The 14,195-nt window shown below is 43.4% G+C and overlaps 1 long non-coding RNA gene across 1 annotated transcript; it reads right to left on the bottom strand.

Annotated features, from left to right (window-relative positions):
- Nucleotides 1-281: 281 nt before the first annotated feature.
- On the bottom strand, nucleotides 282-13,929 carry LOC118712767. The gene is made up of 3 exons (XR_004986127.2): nucleotides 13,654-13,929; nucleotides 12,687-12,692; nucleotides 282-293 (listed from the first exon to the last, which is right to left on the bottom strand). It is a non-coding gene; the product is annotated as an uncharacterized LOC118712767 (long non-coding RNA).
- Nucleotides 13,930-14,195: the final 266 nt, after the last annotated feature.

Raw genomic sequence — 14,195 nt, 5'->3', positions numbered from 1 at the left:
TGCGCAGAAATGTATGAAAGGAGGACAAGGTAACTCCTGGCTGGGGGAGGCCAGGGAAGACTCCCCAGAAGGAGTGACACGTGAAGTTGAAATAGTTAAGTATGTGAAGAGGGGGCCGGGAAGGGCTTTGCACTTAGAAGAAAACGCATGGGCAGTGGCGTGGTGGTGGGAGGAGAGCACAGCACATCTGGGGAGCATTAGAAAGTCCCACTTTGCTGGAGGGTAGGGTGCCTGAAGGAGAGATCAGAGGCATGGTGTGTGCTGCTACAGGCTCAGGTCTGCAGCCTTGGTGCCTGGGTAGGTGGCAATGCCCTTTTCTGAGATAGGAATCCCTGAACTTAGTAGGTAGGTATTGCTGACTTTGGGGCCCTCAAGCTGCTCTGACGCCACTTGATTTTCCAGAACATTCTCACCTGCTCTGTTGACTTCAGTTACCGTCTTATGATTCCTAAATCTACACGGGCTGTTCACATCTCTCTTCTACATTTCCAACCTGCATATCCAGTGCAGCTTTTGCTACATGACAACCCTGACCAAAATCTAGTAGCTTAAGACTAGAACCATTATTTAGTTCCTGAATCTGTAAGTTGGCAGCTTGTTTGGGCTCAGAAATTAATGCCCCCCACAAAGATGTAAAGGCTACAGGGGTAGTGGCCCCTATTACATCCCTCATTTAATCCACTTGTGTCAGTGTCTGCAGGATCTGTTTGGATCCTTTTGGATCATGTGGTTATCAGGATGTCCATATGATCCAAATGGTAGCCTCTATGCAGCTCTCTTGCTGGATGTAGGATCTTTATTGAGATAGATCAGCACAGCCTTGGGCATTTGTCTTTAACCCTGTCGATATGTTCTTTTTAATCCACATGGGTAAGGAGAGCCAAAAGCAGTTCACACATATATGGGAGGAGTAGTACTCATTCACAGTTGTGCCCCAAGACTATGATAACTGTCCTGTCCTATCACAATATAGTCTACAAAGGCCTTGGTCTTCTTGACTTTCTGCAGAACATCACTCTGGTTTGCTATGTTGATGACATCATGGTAATTGGACCTGGTAAACAGAAATATGGTATTAATTTGAATATCTGAATAAGATATACACTGAGTGGCCAGATTATTATGATCTCTGAACGCATAATAATCTGGCCACTCTCTTTTCTTCTCCTGAGTACCTCATTTATTTGATATCAAAGATACTATAAATCATGCACCTGATCAGTTTTCCCCTTTGCAATGATTGATAAGAAACTCAGGGCAAATAGGAGGTTGATCTCCGGCAAAAGTCTAGAATGCTTTTGGTACCCATTTGAGACACAAATACGCTGAGTGGCCAGCTTATTATGCGTTCAGAGATCATAATAATCTGTCCACTCAGTGTATATGTGCCAGAGGATGGGATATAAACTCTAAAAAGATTCAGTCCTTAAGTGAGGGCTTTAGGGGGGGGTCTTGGTTTGAGGCATGCTGGGACATCCCTTCTGAGGGAATGAACAAATTATCATCCCTTATACTCCTTATTTCTAAGAAACATATTCATGTTTGATGGGTCCTTTGGATTTTGGAGGCAGTATATGCCGCTTTGAGAATACCATCCCAATCCACTTACCAGGTAGGCAGAAGTCTAACAATCTCAAATGAGGCCCAGAGTAAGGGATGGCTGTGCATTAGGTTGCAGCACAAGTTGCTCTGTCCCTTGGAGATAGGGACACTGCGAAGAGTCTCTGACAAGCCCCAGTAGGAGATGCATGGCACAGACCCTCTAGCCAGGCCATGCCTCCTGCAGCAGGGAGCTCTGTATCCAAAACGGAGCTCCTGCCTACCTGGTGTGGCTCAGTGATCGAGCATCTGTCTATGAACCAGGAGGTCACGGTTCGATTCACAATCAGGGTTTCAGGCTCCATCCTGTGTGGGGTGTGATTCTCTCTCATCGTTAATGTTTCTATCTCTTTCTCCCTCTCCCTTCCTCTCTGAAATCAATAAAATTATATATATTTTAAAATGTACCTCTTGATGGACCATTAGGCCCTATAAAAACTGACTAGCCAACGGACACCAACTGATTATGCGAATCCATCAAGTCATGAGGTCAGGGAGGCACACCAGCAGTCCATTTCCGTTGTATGGTGGAAGGGTACATTGCACCTGAGGAGGTCCAGAAGGCACAAACAAGTTACGTGAGCGCGTAGCTCAGAGTCCCATGTCACATAATCTGTTGTATTGGTGCCTTCCCTGCAGCTCACACGTAGGGCCTCAGAGGGGCTTCTCTATGACCGGATAACGGAGAGAGAAAACATCCAGGCCTGGTTTATGGATGGGGAGGCTCACCTATAAGTTCATGTGACTCAAAAATGGCCTCTTGCTGCATGATAGCCCCAGGCAGGGTGGCCCTGAAAGGCAGTGTAGAGGGGAAATCCTAGTGGCCTCAGCCCTCAGCAGTGCTTTCAGTTGTCAGCATTTTATGGAGCGAAGAGTGATCTATGGTAGAGGTATACATTTCCGAACAGTGGTGAACCACTGGGCTTGAAGCCGAAGGGACAGGCATGTGGGTGGACCTACGAGGGGTGAGTGCCGAGTGTGAAGATATTTGCCTTACACCTCTGCTCATGAGGAAGCATCCACCTCAGAGGAGGCACTCGACAGCCAGGTGGGCAGGATGTCTTCCCTGGTGGGCATCCGCTGACTTCTGACCTTAGCCACTCCAGCGTGGCAGTGGCTGGTGTAGTCATTGCGGCCGGGATGGAAACTGTGCCCTGGCCCAACGGCTTGGGCTCCTGCTCACCAAGGCTGACCTCGCTGCTGCCGCTGCTGATTGTCTGACTTGCCATCCACAGAGTCCCTAGGGTGGCTTCATTCTTTGAGGGCATCGAACAAGTTGATTACATGAGATCCTATCCAAACTGGAGGGTGTAGTGATTCTTTCACGGGACCCCCTGGTCTGCCTATAGACCGTGACACCTGGAAGTAGTTGGTCTGAAAGACTCAGAGAGGATGCTGTCTGGGTGCAATAGGTGTCCAACCAATGGTTGCTATGTGGTGCTCTGTCTTATCAGTTGGAATACAGAGGTCCAGGAACCCAGTAGAAGAAGGAGATGCCCAATTGTAGTCGTTTGGCTTTGTGTTCTACAACTTGAGACTCTGTTGGAAAGAAGTTCCGATTCTCAGGGAGGGGCAAGTTCTGCCACCGAGGGACACTGGAGAGTTCCACACAACCCGAAGCTACAACCACCACCTGGTCACTTTTGGATCCTCCTACCAGTGGTTCGGAAGGAAAAGTGGACTTACGATGGTGGGAGGGTATGATCAACCCTGATTCTCATGAAGAGGCAGGGGTGCTGATCCTCTGTGGGGCAGAAGGAGAATGTTTGGAACTCAGAATCTCCGAGGATGCCCCTTGGTAGTTCTGTGCTCAGTAATGACGCTACAGGGGCAATGAGGCATCCTTGACCTCCCAAGGGCAAGGCCATCAAGGGCTCAGGCCCCTCAGGAACAAAGGTCTGGGTCATCCCCTTGGCAAGCAGCTAGACCAATTAAAGTGCTAGCAAAGGTCAGAGAAATTTAAACTGGGCAGTGACAGAGGGAAATGACAAGTATCCTCTAGAAATGCAAATTCAAACAATGCCGAGAGACCATTTCTCACCCATCAGATGAATATACATCCTATAGTTGGACAACAATTTCTCTTGGTGAAGCCTGAGAAAAACACATTCCCACATTACGAGGGGAAGTGCAGAATGGTATCCCCCCCCCCCCCCCATGGAGGCGACATGGCAATATCTAGCAAAAAGACAGGTGTTTATACCCATTTCTAGAAATCTCTCCCTGGAATATACACTCCAACCTGAGTGGACGGTGGCACAGGACTGCTCCCTGCAGTACTATTTGTATTAGCGAAAGAACCAGGGAGCGTCTTCTTTGTAGCAGCTCATGGGAAGGGGCTGGAATTTGTACACAACTCAAGGTGATTAATTTGTTTCTCACTAATGTGTATCGAGTGCCTGCTATGTGCTCGGTAGTTTAGATATGCCACTCCTTTAAACTCTTTAACAACCCTGCCTAATTTTGGAAGCAAATCTGTATCTGAGATCTTTGACACAGAAATTCTAAGAATGTATCATGAAAACATGACTCAAAATGGCAACCATCCTTTATGCACAAAGATGCTTACTGCAAGTGCTATTTTTCAGAGTTATTTTACAAAAGAGCTTAAAATAGTTTCAACAATCCTCAGCTCTACATGTTCCTGTTTCAGTCTGATCTCCAAAATGCAACTCCTTTGGGCCGTTTCTGGTTTTATATCTTTGAGAGACTTCTATATAATTTTTTGAAAGAGAGGGAGTGAGAGAGAGAAACATTGATGTAATAGAGAAACATCTATTGGTTGCCTCCCACATGTGCCCCAATGGGATTGAACCCTGACCGGAAATCAAACTCTCCACCTTTTGGTACCCAGGATGTCGCTCCGACCCTCCGAGTCCCACTGGCCAGGGCTATATCTTGAAATAGTGTGCTTTTGTGACTGTGCAATTGTTAAGTTTAGATAGTGTGTATTTGCTTCCTGCTATAGGTTAGACTAGGACCTTTTCAAGAGCAAAGACTACTTTTTACTTCTCTTTAGAGCCCCAGGATCTAGCCTTGGGACTGGCAGGGAATATGAAATAAATATTATTAAATAAAAGGAATGTCCTGGGTGGTCAAGGGGAGGGAGAAAATTGGAAGCAGAGAGAAGATCACTGGCAAAAGGACAGAGGACCTTTCTTCTTAACTAACAGGACCCTGATCTAGTTCAGGGTGGCTGTGTCCCCAGCTAAAACTACTCACCATCCACACTCCCTTGCAGCATGTGACTATCTAAGCCAAAGTGATGTAAGTAAAAGTTACTGAGTAGAGTCTGGGAAAACTTTCTGAAGGAAACCGGAAGCAGCTGGCATATTCTTAGGTTCTTTCCACCTTCATTCTTTTTTTTTTTTAATTTCTTTATTGATTAAGGTATTACATATGTGTCCTTATCTCCACATTACCCCTCCCCCACAACTCCCCACTCATGCCCTCACCCCCTTTTGTCTGTGTCCATTGGTTAGGCTTATATGCATGCATACAACTCCTTTGGTTGATCTCTCTACCTTCATTCTTTCTTCCTGGTACAAGGATGTGATTTCTGGATATTTAGCAACCATATTTCAACACATTCTAAAAATGGAGAACCAAAGCATTAGAGGGAGCTCATTTTTTGAAGACATCACTCTATTCTACACACTCCCCTGACTGCCTATTCAGACTTGACATTATCTGAAACAAATAATGCTTTTACTTAACATCATGCAATTGGTCTTTCTGCTGCTTGCTGCTTCATGCATTCTTAACAGAGGGAGACAGAAGAAGCATGACCAAAAGCTGATGGTTATTGATGGTATAAGAGGATTCTGAACATTTTTTTGTAATAAAAAGTTTAAAAGAATGATGGAAGTAAAACTACGTATGAATCGTTGTTGCAAATATGATTTCCAAAAAGTTTTGCGAGACATCTGGGCTTCAGAAATGGTCAATGTATCTTGTGACAGTACACCTTAACCTCTAAAAGGTCTGTGATTCAATTGGTTATCTTCCCTAATGTTTTACAATGTGATGACATTTATTTATTTATTTATTTTTTTTGGGGGGGGGGATTTTTTGGGGGTGAAGGACTTTTTTAAAAATATATATTTTTATTGATTTTTTTTTTTTTTTACAGAGAGGAAGGGAGAGGATAGAGAGTTAGAAACATCGATCAGCTGCCTCCTGCACACCCCCCACTGGGGATGTGCCTACAACCAAGGTACCTTTGATCGGAATCAAACCTGGGATACACAACCCCCTCAGTCCGCAGGCTGATGCTCTATCCACTGAGCCAAACCAGTGAGGGCACAATGTGATGACATTTAAATGGACGTTTTGGGTTTTGAGGCTGGACAGATACCTGCAAATTTTCTATTTTCTTTTTCACCAGGAGGAGATCATTGGCATGGCAACCTCCTCAATATCCACGAGGGAAGTAAAACCACTCCATAGAATTTCTTATTTAAACAAAGAGTTGGAGAGTTTCACCTCCTTTGAATTAATAAACTAAAGGGAAGCTAAGAGGAGCAGTTGGTGGCTCCCTGTGGAGCTCAAATATTAGGCAAAGGTAACCTTTAAGGACCGGACATGTCTTGTGCTGGACCTCACACCTTGTAAGTCCAATTTTGACTCCAGCCATTGCTACAGCAACCAGATCTGCTAGGCGTAACCCAACAGAGCTGCTGGGCCTCAGCTGCCTGTGCTTCTCTCAGTCTCTGCTCAGGGCTTCTCTGAAGCCACAATGGGAAATGCCTAAGGAACTCACAGGCCCTCATGCATGTGAGCGCCAACTGTGGGAGGATTTAACACCCCAAAGGGCAACACTTGACTAGTAAGGTATGAGAACCCGTGAATAATTGCTCCCCAATTCTGAGATGCACCTCAAAACGTGCCATGGGATCAAACCAACTCGTAGGCTCAGCCCTGCACTGACTTTCCCTCCTCTTCCCCGCTTCCTATAGTGACCAGCTCATTCCAGCCTGCTTGAACTTTCCTGAGTTTTAGCGCTAGAAGTCTCACGTCTTAGGGATGTGAGTCCCAAGTAAGCAAGGATGGCCGGTCACCTTACCCGTTTCTCACTCCTGCATCCTGGGATCACCTCCCAAATAAACCCCCTTCAGGCGAGTCTTGTCTCAAGCTCTGTTCTCAGAGGGAACACAGGCAGTGGCAATTCATTTGGTCTCATGGGGGTACCTGCCTATTTCTGAGATCGGTTTCTAATTAGTTCAAAATAAGGACATCAAGTTGCAACTGGCTAAACAAATCAATAGAGCATCCAGAAAAATTGCATCTTGTTTGCTGCTCTTGTGGATTGTTTTTGTGGCTTTTGCCAAATGATCAGGGACATGAACCCAGAGAATACAGGTGGAGTCTTATCTATGAGCCTGCCAGCAATCAGAACAGACAAATAGCTCCTGTGTTTCTGGCTCCTGGAATGGATGTTTCTAGTTTCTGGGTTAGAATTTTATCTGATTTGAAGGTGACATGTTTTCTTTTCGAATTTAAGGCACAGCTAAGTGAATTTTCCCAGGAGGCTCCAAAAGGCCAACCTGTGGACCAGACTAAGGTGGTTTTCCTCTGGAGCAGGAAACTACTGCCCCCTAGAGGATAAATACGTGTATGATGGTTCAGAAAAGCTCAGGGCAGGGGTGTTTTCTGAACGTATGCATGTTTTTTTTCTCCTTCCGGGGGAAAAAGGGCCCCTGCTTAGTTTTTATTTATTTATTTATTTTTTAAATATATGTTATTTATTTTTTACAGAGAGGAAGGGAGAGGGATAGAGAGCTAGAAACATCAATGAGAGAGAAACATCGACCAGCTGCCTCCTGCACACCCCCTACTGGTGATGTGCCCGCAACCAATGTACTACATGCCCTTGACCGGAATCGAACCCAGGACCTTTCAGTCCGCAGACCGACGCTCTATCCACTGAGCCAAACCAGTTTCGGCCCTGCTTAGTTTTTAGATTGCCCAATAATTAAATTATTGTTTCTGCTGTTGTGTGAATGAAAGATTTTCTCCCCATGTAAAAGCCCAGCTGCATTGTGTTTGAATTGATATGAATTGAGTAAGGGATGGGAGTGGGGAATCCAAGGTGTTGAAACCCCAATAGATTTTTCGGCTTGCTTGTTTCTGGAGGATTGGTCTGGACATACTATAGATGACATAGAAATGACTTTGACATCAAAGTACTTTTGAATTATTTAGGCCTCTGTAGATTTGTAGAAAATACTTTTATAATGTCTCTCAACCTCAGTAGATTTCCTATTTGTATTGGTTTCAAGAGACCACTGAGTGCTTATATAAATCTAAGATAAAGGGAGTCAGTGTTTCCATGGGGAAAAATTAAGAAACCAAGTCACACCTCTTAATACTTTAAATGTGCCAGCTCTTTATGAAAAGCCCTCCAGGATGAGAAAAAAATAAAACCTTCTAAATAGCAGGACACCATGTTTGCAGGGAGAATTGAGCTGTAAATTGCACTCTGTAATTTATGTTAATTCATTTAAAGAGATTGAAAAATTAGTCTTCAAAAGGATGAATCTTTAATGGCTTTTTACTTAAAAAAAAAAAAAAAAAAAAAGCTTCCAAGTGAAAAAAAATGAAGCTATTCAATAGAGTATTAAACCTTTTGGGCAAAAGGTAAATTTTACATTTTTATAAGAATAAAACAAAACATGTGAAAATAATCTTGGAAAAGAAACAGGGTTGTTAATACAAATTTAAACACTACTCCTGCTTTTCAAGTCTAAGCCCTTAACTCAAAAATTTTGGATGGGAAATGGGAACAATCCAACTTATGGCTTCGAGGCTCCTGCTGAGTTCCAAATTAAATATGAAAATCAAGCCAAATGATATGCAAATTAACATAAAGCTGAAAATTGGTAGTCACAAAGATTTTAAGAAACCTTCAGGACTAAGACTTCTAATCAAGGTTTAAAGAATCCCATTGCTCTGTAAAGCAAATATAAGGAAGCCCTCTGCCAAGTGTCCTTTGTGGGGCCGTGGCATCCTCCCTGGGTCTGTGAATTATGAGGCTTCCCTCTGCTGCTCTCATACAGGACACACCATCCAGCTTGTATTTTACTGGACACAGATTCAGCACAGTCTTGATTTGAGTTCTCTTGGGCAGCATTTTTCAACCGCTGTTCATGTTGCCTGGTGTGCCGTAGGTGCAGACAAGACAAGAATTTTATAATTTTTCACTATTTTGTTTACTTAATATTTCATAATAAAGTAATTATAAAATACTTTCTTTGTGTTTATTTGATTCCTATTCAAGAGAATTACTTTATATATAGTCAATATAGGCACAGAGTTAAATTTTTTAACATTTTCTAATGGTGGTGTGCCTCGTGATTTTTTTCATGAAACAAGTGTGCCTTTGCCCAAAAAAGGTTGAAAAACACTGCTCTTGGGAACCCACACGCTCCCTCATTTCCTCTCTAGAGTTCCCTCTTTCTAAAATACCTTGAACCTTGTTTAATTATGACAAGGTGTACTTACATCGCTGGCTTTGCTTTTCAACTTTTTTACTTTAGTCTCTTCAAGGGTGGTTTCCCACCTCTTCCCCAAGTCAAGGGAAACAGGCTACTGGCATGCCTGAGAGTTCCTTATCCACCTTAGAAGACTTGGGATGGAAGCGCTGGGTTTTCCGAGACGCCGGGGTGAAAATGTGCACCACGCCCCCTGGTGGTTGAGCTGATAGTGGCAGGCTAATGAGCAAACTCAGTTGCTGTTAACATCCTGGAGGAGCTCCTAAGGGTTGGAGCCCTCACTCTCCTTAATCAAATGCCCTAGACACTTTCCAGTCCCTACACAACGCTGCTCTGCGGGTGAGAACCCTTCTAGCTTCTCCTGCACACAAAAACTCAGGCAGTGTATCTCCGGAATGTTTCTCATGTTGCCGTTTCCTAAGGAAATAACTGGAACGATTTAGTTGTTTGAATTCTAAGAGAACAATGTTGGTGTCTGCTGAGTCAGTATCTTGTATTTTAATGAGCTCAGGCTCCCCTGCAGCTCAGGCCAAGGGTGTGTCTTCCAAGGAAGGAAGCAAGGAAGGGCCTTCACTTCCCAGCTCCCAGTGTGGACCAACTACTGACTCTGTTCCAGCAACTCATCCCCTCGCCCTTGTGGAGTGTCCTCTGAATGTTGGTTTTGTTTGACTGAAAGTCTTGCCAGAATCCTAAATTGTGGGCCCTTGATCTCCAGGGGTCTCCGAGAATCCTCGTGTTCAAGAGGAAGAAAGCCTTCTGGGTATGAACGTGCATTTTCTAGGGTCCCTTTCAGTTTTAGAATTTCTCTTAACAAGTGGAACGGAAGTCCTCAGGGCCAGAGTGGCGAGAACTGACGAGGTTTTGCAACTAGCTGCTGTTTGTGATTTGGAATTGGAGGAGGAAGGGAAAAGAAGGAAGTTATATCCTAATATTGCCTGTGTTCATCATTTATCAGATAGAGTTCTGCTTAACTTATTCCCCAGGTGTTTTGCAACAATGTGCCTTTTTCAACTAGGAGATCAACAGACATAAAATGGGAAGCTTTATTTCGTCCAAGTGGCTCTTTCTGCTGAAGTTGATCATCAACTTTTAATGACCCCTGTATACCAGGTTTTCTTTCTTTCTTCTTCTTCTTCTTTTTTTTTTTTTAATTTAGGGAGAGAAACATTGATCAGTGGCCTCCTGCACACCCTCTCTTGGGGATCCACCCCCGAAACCTGGGCATGTGTCCCGAAGGAGAATCAAATTGGCAACCTTTCCATGCACAGGACAACATCCAAGCCACTGGGCAACACCAGCCAGGTCTGCATGCCAGATTTAAAAATAATATTTTTTATTGATTTCAGAGAAAGGAAGGGAGAGGGCAAGAGAGTTAGAAACATCAATGATAAGAGAGAATCATTGATCAGCTGCCCCCTGCTCACCTCCAACTAGGGATCAAGCCCACAACCCAGGCATGTGCCTTAGACTGGAATCAAACCTGGCATTATTTAGTCCTCAGGTTTGCTCATGCTCTATCCACTGAGCCAAACCAGTTAGGGCTGTATGCCAGATTTTAACTGGCAAAGAATTTAGGACTTATTGTAGACAATTATGTGCAGATCTATGGTCTCTATCCTATCAGGAGTACTAGTTTTCACTGCTTACTTAGAATAACCCCTCCTAACACTTCACCCCCCTTTCCCCCTAGTCTATTCCCTTCCCTTGTTCCTTAGCTTTGTTTTGTTCTTTGACAGTGAATTGTATAACCTCAGTGCCTCAATTGTAAAATTGGAGAAAAATAGGACTTACCTGATAGGGTTATTATGGGGACTAGATGACTAAACATATTAAGTGCTTAGAACAATGGAGAACAAGGAGTGCCTAATACACAGTAAGTACTCAGTACATTAGAGTTATATTGTTATTACTATGTCAAGAAATTTTCTTCATAGTTTGTGCTTTTTTTTTTTTTTTTTTTTTTTTGTCTTAAGAAATACTTTCCCAATCAAAAGAGAGCTATTGTTAAAGTAAGGTGACAGAGCTTGGTAATTGCTTAGGTTTCTAGTGGGGTGGTGCGGGAGGACTTATCTAACACAACTCTTGTATTTCTGGCTCAATCAACCAGGGCTTCGAGGATATTTGTGAGAAGTATAAGACATGAAACTTCGCACCCGTGGAAAAGCCAGCATCACATCTAAAGCCTTGGGAGGATTTCCTGGGCAAAGAAAACAACTTGTAGTAATATCTAGTCACAGAACAGCGAGGTGTGATTATAAGTGGTTTATTTATTTATATTATAACATTCATCAAGATTAAATTGCATTTTAAAGACCATTCCTGCTGATAGTGTGTAAAAGCATTATTGTTCATATTATTACAAAGGTTCCTCATTCCCTCCCCCTGCTTCCTGGAGATATATTTTTAAAGAAATAGGAAGAAAATAGGTTATTCTAAAGTAGGTTACTTCTGAATGAGTTAAGAGGCCAACTAGTACTAAAAGATACTAGGAAGGTTGTAGATTTGTGAAGAGGGAAAGCAAGACGGGAAAGAACTGAGGAAGTGAAAAAAAGGTGAGAATGGTAGAAGGAAATACTCAGAGGCACATGAAAGAAAAAGACCTTTAAGTGAGAATCAGTGTGCACATTGCAGGAAGGGATGACACTGGAAAAAGGATTGTCCCAAACCCAGCAAGGGAATTGGAGGTGGAAAAAAAGGAAATGAGAGAAAAGGAGAGGCACATAGACAGATGGTGGAGCAGAGTGGTGATTTTTTTTTTATCCTCACCTGAGAATATTTTTTTCATTGATTTCTAGAGAGAATGTAAGGGAGAGAGAGGGGAGAAATGGAGAGAGAGAAACATCAGCATGGGAAGAGGCACATCGATTGATTGCCTGCCACACGCGCCCTTATTTTAACACTGGGAAAGTAGGGCTGGGAACTTGCAACCAGGAGTCCAACCTGCAACACTTGGGTCTGTGGACTGATCTCTAATGACTGAGCCAAACCAGCCAGAGCTAGACTGGTAATTCCCGTGATGCGTGAGAGACCCAGGTGTTCTTGATTTTTCAAAACCAATTGTTATTCCCCCACAGGAGCCCTGGGTACAATTGACAGTGGGGAACAAATTAATTTGTTAGTCAATACCAGAGCTACTTATTTGGTTCTAACTATGAAAATGGCCAAAAGAAGTCAGGTATTTCTCAGTAACAGGAGTTACCAAGCAGATGCAACGAAAGGTCTTTCTCCTAGCTCCCAGTATTTAAATTTTAAGACTTTCTTTTTAACCTAGAAATGGCTTTGAGTTTTTTCAGTGGGTCCCTGGAATATATCAGAATTTGTTCCCTCTCCTTATAAAACAGAAATGTTAAACTAATTAGGTCTATTTAATATACTTGAAGTTCATGGGAAACTGTCAAATCCTATATAATAAAAGCCTAGGTGGCCATCTTGTGACAATGCAAGGGGCTACGAGGGCCCAGGCTGCCATCCCCACCGCTGGCCCGGCCCTCACAGCAATAGCCTCGACTTTGTCCTGAAGGCCATCGGAAGATCATCTAATCTAATTAGCATATTACACTTTTATTGTTATTATAGATCAGCTCCATGACACACCATAAACTTCAAAAAATGGGCACAGGTCTACAAACCCCTCAAAAAGACCTCGTTAACCTGACCTTTAAGGTCTTTAATAATAGAGACAAGGAGACGTGAATCCAAAAACAAAGGCGAGGTCAAGCCAAGGCTGAGGCCCAGAAGGAGGCCTTCCAGCTCCTACCCACCGCTCTCACGAACCCCAAACGAAGTGCTGGCCCTTCAACCGAGGGTAAGTCAGGGGCCAAACCTCCTCCGGGCCCATGCTTGAAATGCAACCAGAAAGGACACTGAGCCAAGTCCTCCTCAAACCCTAGATCCCCGCCTGGGCCTTGCCCAAGGTGCGGAAGGGAAGGCCACGGGGGCCATTTATTCTGCCCTCTCCGAATTCGCTGGGACCCTTGTCCACTCCTCAGCCTCTGTTATGGGGGTTGACAGATTAGTCTCACAGCCATTAGCCACCTCACCTCTGCACTGCATGTTACTAAATACCTTCATTCACTCTTTTCTCATTATCACCCAGACCTCAGCATATTATCTCTAAGGGAAAAGTTGACAGTTTTAAATCCAAGCTGCTGGAGGCTGGGAATAGGCTGCTGGGCCTCCCTGCCACTCCCCTTTTCTTCAGCCCCGTGTGCCTACTCATCATTCTCCAAAGTCTTGGATAACTTGAAGGCTTTGGAGCATTGCTGGGTTAAATGATCAATATTTTAAAATACATAAAATATTGAAACGTTAATTGCTAGGCACATTTTAATTAGCCTGCTCTTAGTTTTTATTGTAGAAGGTCTCTCGTACTTTGTTGAATGTGTATTTTCTTTAAAGCAGGAGTGTGTTTGAAGTGTGTTGCTAAATGTCAATCTAAGAAATGTTGGCTGTTTACTTTTTGATTTTCATTGAAAAATTAAGGTTTCTAAGAGCGAAGAATTCTAATGCATTTTAAAGAAAAAAGAAAGAAAAGGTCTGTACAAGTTGCTAAAGGTGTGACAGAAAGAAAGAATGTTAGAGTAGAAATACTTAATGGAAGGCCTGAGGCATGGTTATGCATGTTTGAAGGACATAGAAGGTTTGAAGGCTAATTTGAAAGGGTGAAATTTGTGAAGGTTACATGTGTGATAAGAAGGAAAAGAGAAATGTTGAAAGAAATAAGTTCTAAAGTGAACTATTTACAAGAATTGTAAAAGGGTCATAAAAGTCCCAAGAAAGTTTAAACAAAGGTCAGACCACTAGTTAACTTATAGCCTGCCTGTAATAAAAAGTCCTTACCTACCACCTGGCAAGACAGAGCAAATAGTTAATACAGAAAGGGAGGGGGAAGGGGGAACAGAAAAAAAAGGGGGGGAGGGAGCGGTGGCAATGGCCATTTTACTCTGAGCAAGAAAACCTGAGGTTTCAGTCTCCAAGCCTGGCAGGACAAGGTTGCTGGATACTTCTTAAGCTAAACCTTAATATTCAGCAGTGGAATTTTAAGATAGGAGCATACATAATGTCTCAGACCAGCCTGCTCTTCAGAGTGGCTGGGGATGGGGA

This window comes from Pipistrellus kuhlii, unplaced genomic scaffold (assembly GCF_014108245.1).
Source record: "Pipistrellus kuhlii isolate mPipKuh1 unplaced genomic scaffold, mPipKuh1.p scaffold_m20_p_9, whole genome shotgun sequence".
NCBI lineage: Eukaryota > Metazoa > Chordata > Mammalia > Chiroptera > Vespertilionidae > Pipistrellus > Pipistrellus kuhlii.
The sequence above is the reverse complement of the archived record's forward strand: the minus strand, read 5'-3'. Positions and strand labels throughout refer to the sequence as shown.